The following is a 6,986-nucleotide window of genomic DNA, read 5'->3' as shown; positions in this document are numbered from 1 at the left end:
GAAACCAGCAAGGAGTTTCTGAAGTGAGGTGTATTTCCATGTGCAAAGATGGAATTATGATGCCAGCTAATGTCCTAATTTTCACATTTATATCACCATGTCTGCCTGCTACAATCAAGGCAGGTGATCTTACTTGCAAGGTACAGCCATATATTCTAAACCCTCCAAGATGTTTCTAATGTCAGTGGTTCGGTCACTTCAAGATATCATGTTGTGGTTTCTTGATGTGTGCTCATTGTGGTGGCAAAGACCATGATGCCTATGAGTGTGAAACAGACCCTCATTATGGTAATTGTAATGGTTCTCACCCATCCTACTTTCATTCTTATCCTAAGTGGTTGGAAGAAAAACAGGTACAGCATTTGAAAATGTTTCAAAACCTTGGCTCAAAAGTTATTATACACCACTTCACCTTGGATATATGCTGCTGCACTTCGTACCACTACTACAGTGGTAGTGCAGATGAGTTTTCCATGCCTCTGAAAGAATCATTCTCAAACAATATGAAAAGTCTTTTGACCTCCATCATCAAGAAAGTTGATGAATCAATGTCAGCATCCATTTCTGTCCCTACTATTCATTTCAGCAAACTCTTAAATCCACTTTCTTTCATTCCAGGTATGGGCATTTCCTCAGGTACATCTTCTTCTCTGATCCCAAGATGCAAAACTATTATTCATTTATGCTCTCAGTTGGTGGAATTTTCTTCCAAAGAGAGAGACCTGACCAATCGACCCAGGGAAGGATCCATGGAGGTCAATGGACCTCCCTCAAATAAAGAAAAAAGATGTGGTAGTAAACAGAAGGGCTCTCCACCCAATTCATCTACACATAAATATAAATAAAAATGGCCACTTTGATGCAGTGGAACTGTTGAGGTTTATGTTCTAATCTGGATGACATCAAAGCACTGATTGCTTCCTACCATCCTGTATGTCTTTCCTTACAGGAAACATTTCTGAAACCTGCTGATACATTCACCTGTTGGCAGTTTTCTTTGTACTGAAATGACAGGTTGAGTGATGGACGAGTGCATGGAGGGGTGGCACTGTTGGTAAATCAGCATGTGTCCACCCTGTCTTTGCCATTTGACACACCCTTGGAGGCCGTAGCCATCCATGTTTCCTATCTCCTGAAGAGACCTATGATCAGTCAGACTTTTATGCTCTTGTTGAACAGTTGCCATCTCCCCTTTTAATCTTGAGGCACTTTACTGGACATAATTCCCTCTGGGAAGGTGCTAATATTAATAGAAGGGGTCATTCTGTAGAGCATATACTCTCAGATTACAACCTTTCTCTTTTCAATACTGGTTCTTAAAATTATTTTCATGCATCTAGTCAGTCCCTTACTGCTGTTGATCTCTTAATTTGCTCTCCTTTAGTATTCTCTCACTTTTTATGGAGGGTTGACAGTAACTCACGAGGCAAGCAGTGATAATTTTCCTGTCATTTTGAGAGAGACTGGCTGTGGTCAATGCCACCTGACTCATGTGCCCCAGTGGAAGCTGTATCAAGCCAACTGGCCCTGTTTCACTGCTCTTGCAGAATGTGATCCTGCCATCATCTGTAAGCCATTGATAGACAACTGTGTTGCAGCAGTGACTGAATGTACTACTTAGGTGGCTGTTCAGTACTCTTCTAAATCCTTGAGGCATTTTCTATGATATCCTCAAGATGGAACGTCTTATTTCTGTGTGTTTTTAACCTTGAAAAGGCTTATGATGCTTGGAGTTTACAGAATTTTTGGGATCTCCACTCCTATAGGTTACATGGCCATTAATCTATTTTTATATAGAATATTTTATTGGACAGTTTGTGTGGGTTTGAAACTTTCATGTTCTTTTTAACAGGAACTTGGAATCCTTTCGGGCCCTGTTTAGAGTGTCGTACATTTTGGTATCAAGATTTAATCTTATTACTATCAAGCTTCCTCCTACTGTTGCAAATGGGCTCTATGTCGATGACTTCCACATTTCGTGTTGGTCATCAAACGTGTTTCTTGAGTGGCAACTACAGACTGCCATCATTCACTTGTTGAAGTAGACCATAGCAAATGGTTTTACCATTTTTTTTTCCAAAACCATTTACATATACTTTTGTTGCTAATGGCATATACATTCTTATTTTAAGCTCTGTTCAGGTTGAGTTGAATGCAGTGGCATATTGAGATAGGGGTTAGAAGGGACTCAGCCCCATAGCCTATGGTCTTAATAGGGGCCCATTGATAATTTTATTCTATCTAAAATTACATGGGATGTAGGGCTCATAAAAATTATTAGCCCCTAGGCTCACACACCACAGAATCTTAAATCTGCCACTGGTTGGGTGTGTCATTGGATGATGTTGCTGTTGTCTCTGATCAGCCCAACCCACCATTGCTTATTACCAACCCCACCTATGATGTTTATTGAGTCATCTGAGGAAAGCTTATACCCCCAATTGGAAGCACCAAATATCTTTCAAACCATTCTTCCATTCCAGTTTATAAGAATGGTTTGAAATCATGTGATTTTGGCCCATTTTTCTGCTTGGCATGGCCAGGTGGTTAAGGCACTTGACTCATAATCTGAGGGTTGCAGGTTTGAATCCCCATCACATGAAATATGATCACCTTTTCAGCCATGGGGAGCAGCATTATAATGTGATAGTCAATCCCACTATTCCTTGATAAAAGAGTAGCCCAAAAGTTAGCGGTGGGTGGTGGTGACTAGCTGCCTTCCTTCTAGTCTTACGCTGCAAAATTACTGATGGCTAGAACAGATAACCCTTGTGTAGCTTTGCACAAAATTCAAAACAAACCAGTCCAAACCCATTTTTCTCTATCTTCTAGCTTTGATGCCTTCAAAGCCATGCTTATCCCATATATGGATTAAGATCCTGTATTGAAAACTCAGCTTTGTGCCACTTGGCACTTGGAGTGAACAACGTCTAAGGTGTTTTTCCAGACCACATCTTCTGTTGTTTTATTTTCATCTTGTTTCTGTCAGGATCAGGAGGAGTAAGTTACCCAAACTAGGCTATGCACTAGTCAGTTACAGTTTTGTAACTCATTGTTTTCTTTTATCTGGGACTGACTGATGAGCATATGGCCTTTGTGATATTCAAGTCACAATAGTTCACATTTTACTGTGGTGCCATTGTTATGACTGTGAGCAAAGGCACCATTTTAGACATGTTTATTCCTGATGTTGAACAGTGTCATTGGCAATGATGACACTGTCCAACTTTCTTGTGTATTTAACTTTTTGCTTCTATTATATCATTTATTAGATTTTTGGACAGTGTTTCATTTAAAGTTGATTTTCTCATCCATTATAGTTCATTTACCTTTCCTTTTTTACCATTTGTTTGGTGTAGATAGCCAAGTTGCTTTGCAACATTAAATGCCAAAGAACTAACCAACCCAACCAGCCATAATGTGCCATATAAAAATACCAATTCAAGAAGGCAAAAGTTCTGGAAGGCAAAACCATTAACACTGTTTTTACTGTAGACACAATTTGCTTTGGAGTTTAGTGATCATAATATTATTTGGTAAAAACATTTTTCATAACAAACTATTTACAAGAAATTCTTAGTCTTCAACCTTATAAAAAGTAACATGAATATCAGTGCTCACCAATAACTGAGGACTTGCTTTTCATGAGTAGTGCAAGAATGTATCTAACTTGCTGTTGTAACATCAAAAGCAAAGTGATTGCTTTAAATTTGATTAATTGCATCTTGGGGAGTAATTATCAACTGCCCCACATCATCAGTTTACTTTCAGTAGTTGTGACATGTTTGCTTAATGTAGGTGTTATATATACTTAACACAGATGCCACATGTTTACTTCTGGTGTAGTTACACCTCTTTGTTTGATGTGAGAATGATCAGTTTACTTAACATTAAGGCCATGCATACTTTAAACAGATGTAAGCACAAGTCTTGAAATATTACATATTATTTTAAGATATTCTAATGGGTATTAGAAATGCTAATTTTGTATTCTCGTATTTAGTGTTCTTAGATTCAAGTAATCCTTTTCAAGCTGTATTTCAACAGACACAAAGAATATATATAGATTTCCTGATGAAAATTTAGGGATATTCATATTTTCTGTCTGAATACATGCACCGGCCAATGGTGATTGAGAAAGAAAGTTTTAATGAAATATGACATTCCTAAAACATAGAAGTGGAGGTGTAGCAGAAAACACTGATGTGCATAGCATGATGGTGTATAATATGTGAAAGATTAAAGTTTATAAACCTTATTTTGATGGTTTTCTTTGTGTCACTATGACTACCCTCTATCAATGTTGTGGTGACATATTTTGTGCCATTTATAAACCCTTTTCTTTTATCACAAAATGGTTTCTCTGAATGAGATTGGTTTTAAAAATGTCATTTTGATAACGTTTGTTTTATCACTTATAAATCGATCTGCCTTTTCCTAAAGTAACCAATATGTACTTAAATTAGTTTAGTGGAGTGAGTCAGCTTGTTGTTAAAAGTCACTTGTTGCGTATGTAAACTTTGTTATCAAGTGTCTTAAGCTAATTCTATTCAGATATCAATGTATATCACTTACAAGTAGAAAGTGAAATATGTTAAATAAATCCAGTAGAGTTAGGGTATAATATGATTATTAATGCAAGGATAAGCTGAAAACTACTTTGTTAAACCTGTCATTAAGAAGTTGATATCAAGAATTTTTAATAGTTTAAAAACCTGAAAATGAGTAGATTTTCTTTTTGGAGGATTTATTTTAAGGTATCTGAAAAGTGAATTTTAAAACAATATGCATGAGTAAAAAAATTAATTACAGGAAGTTTTTGTACATAAAAGGTTGAATACATTTATGGAATGATTCTAGACATTGTTTTAGCATTAGATGAGTTGAAGATTTGCAAAATAAAATAACTGTGTTACCAGTACCATGTTGCTCATTGAATAAAAATAAAAGGCAAAAAAGAAATATAAAAATATATATGAAAAACATTACAATTAGCATTCAAATTAAAAAAAAAAGTAGAACTTAAATCAAATGTTTAAATTTCCAAAAAAAAAAAAGTATTGCATTTGGACATTTAACAATTCTTATTTTTCTACCAATATGATGTGGAAATCTTTTCAAACAAGACCTCAAACTTGAGCTCTTTCAAATAGTTGACTCTTTTTCTTCAGAAGGATAAAGGGTTATGGTTAATGAGTGTAATGAAACATATAGACTCGGATGTCATTGTTACTTAAACTTGATGTTCAGTATAAGTTGTTCTTGAGAACTAGCCAGTCATAACCTAGAGTTGTGTGTGTCGGGTTTAGTTTGTGCCAGAGAGGTGTTTGAAGTATTGATGGGCTAAGTGGAATAATAATTACAAAAATTGTTAATTAATTTATTTAAAGTTAAAATAAAAACTAAAAATTAAATAAACAATAAAAATAACAGCCAAAGGTGGTGGTATAAAAATGTTGTTAGAGTTTGGTGCTATGTTGGTGACCATAGCTGTGCATTTTATTTGAATATAGAATACACTATTAAGTTCAAATTGTTATTTGTAAGTACTAGTGCAGATAAGTGTGTAATAATTTGAGTGTTGAGTTTGTCTAGTTTTAGCAGAGAAGATTATAGGCCTTTTAGGACTTTGTTATGAGGAATGTTTATGCAGAGAGAAGAAACATCCATAGTACAGAGAGTAGTGCTTGGAGAAAGTTTCCATTGCTGTTAATATCAGAGATCAGGCTCAGAAAATGTATTGTATTTTTAATGTATGATGCCAAATGTGTGGGGATATCTTTGATGTGGTGATTAACATAAGCAGATAAGTTTTAATTAGGCATTTACAAAAATGTTGGCATATTTTGGTGTCATCTTGCTCCCCATTGAAGATATTTTTAGTATTTTTCTTTCTTTAGAACTAATCACCCGATATTCTAATGTGCTTGGTCACAATTGTCAGTTTTATTTTTTATTTTAATTGAGGTGAAAAAATAAGTATTTTATTAAAGCATGTTCCAGGTTTGTATTTTTTCCAAAGTATTTAAAAATGTGGTAGTTTCTTGAAACATTGATTTTTGCTTTCATGTACAGTGTAACACAAGTATTGCTCACGTCTAAAGATCCATTGAATATTTCACAGTTATCAGTGTTTTATGGTAACCAGACACTGTCCAATACCTGTGAAAGTTTCATGCTGTTTTGTATGCAGCCTAATTATGGCTTATACATTTACAAATAGCAACATTATTATTAACAAGTGTTAGCTGATAGGAAAAAAAATTAAAGCAGATTGAATTATAAATAACAATCTTAAAGATGTAGTGGTTAATTATAATGTTTGAAAATACCAAGTTTCTTGTTCAACTTATTCAGATTGAAGAAATCAGTGAAAACATTGAGAAAATCGAGGCTAATGTTGAAGAGGTCAAGAAAAAGCACAGTTCCATTTTTTCTACTCCACAGACAGATGGAAGTAGGTGACATTTAGCACAAGTTGGTTGTTTCTCTTTACATATTATTGAATATGCAGTGATTTTATGTGTAAAATTAAAAACGAAATCAGCACAACTGTCTCGGTAATATAGTATGAAATCATTTATAAATTTAGATTTAGCTACCTTTTATTCCTCCTTTTTTGTTTCAGTTGAACAAGTTGTCTTTTAACTGTTTGATTTCTGTTTGCTATTTTTGAGATAAATGTTGCGAGACAGGATTTTAACTTTCTGTTTTTTTAATCAACTATAGTCTTGTATGGCTTAATTCTATTATTGTGATGTAGATACACACAAAAACAACTTCAGTTGAGTTTTTAGTATCAAAGATAAAAAATACATATATACTTGTGACTAGTGTCATATTTGGGCATTTTTTTATGTTTGGAAATAGAACGATTTACTATAATATTATTCAGGTTTCAAGATTTAAAACAAGAAGTCTAAAGAGTATGTTAACCATAGAAATGATAATTGTGAAAAGAAAACATAATGAATTCATCAGAAGTG

Source organism: Tachypleus tridentatus, chromosome 13, assembly GCF_004210375.1.
Source record: "Tachypleus tridentatus isolate NWPU-2018 chromosome 13, ASM421037v1, whole genome shotgun sequence".
NCBI classification, from domain to species: Eukaryota; Metazoa; Arthropoda; class Merostomata; order Xiphosura; family Limulidae; genus Tachypleus; species Tachypleus tridentatus.
Note: the sequence above shows the minus strand (reverse complement) of the source record.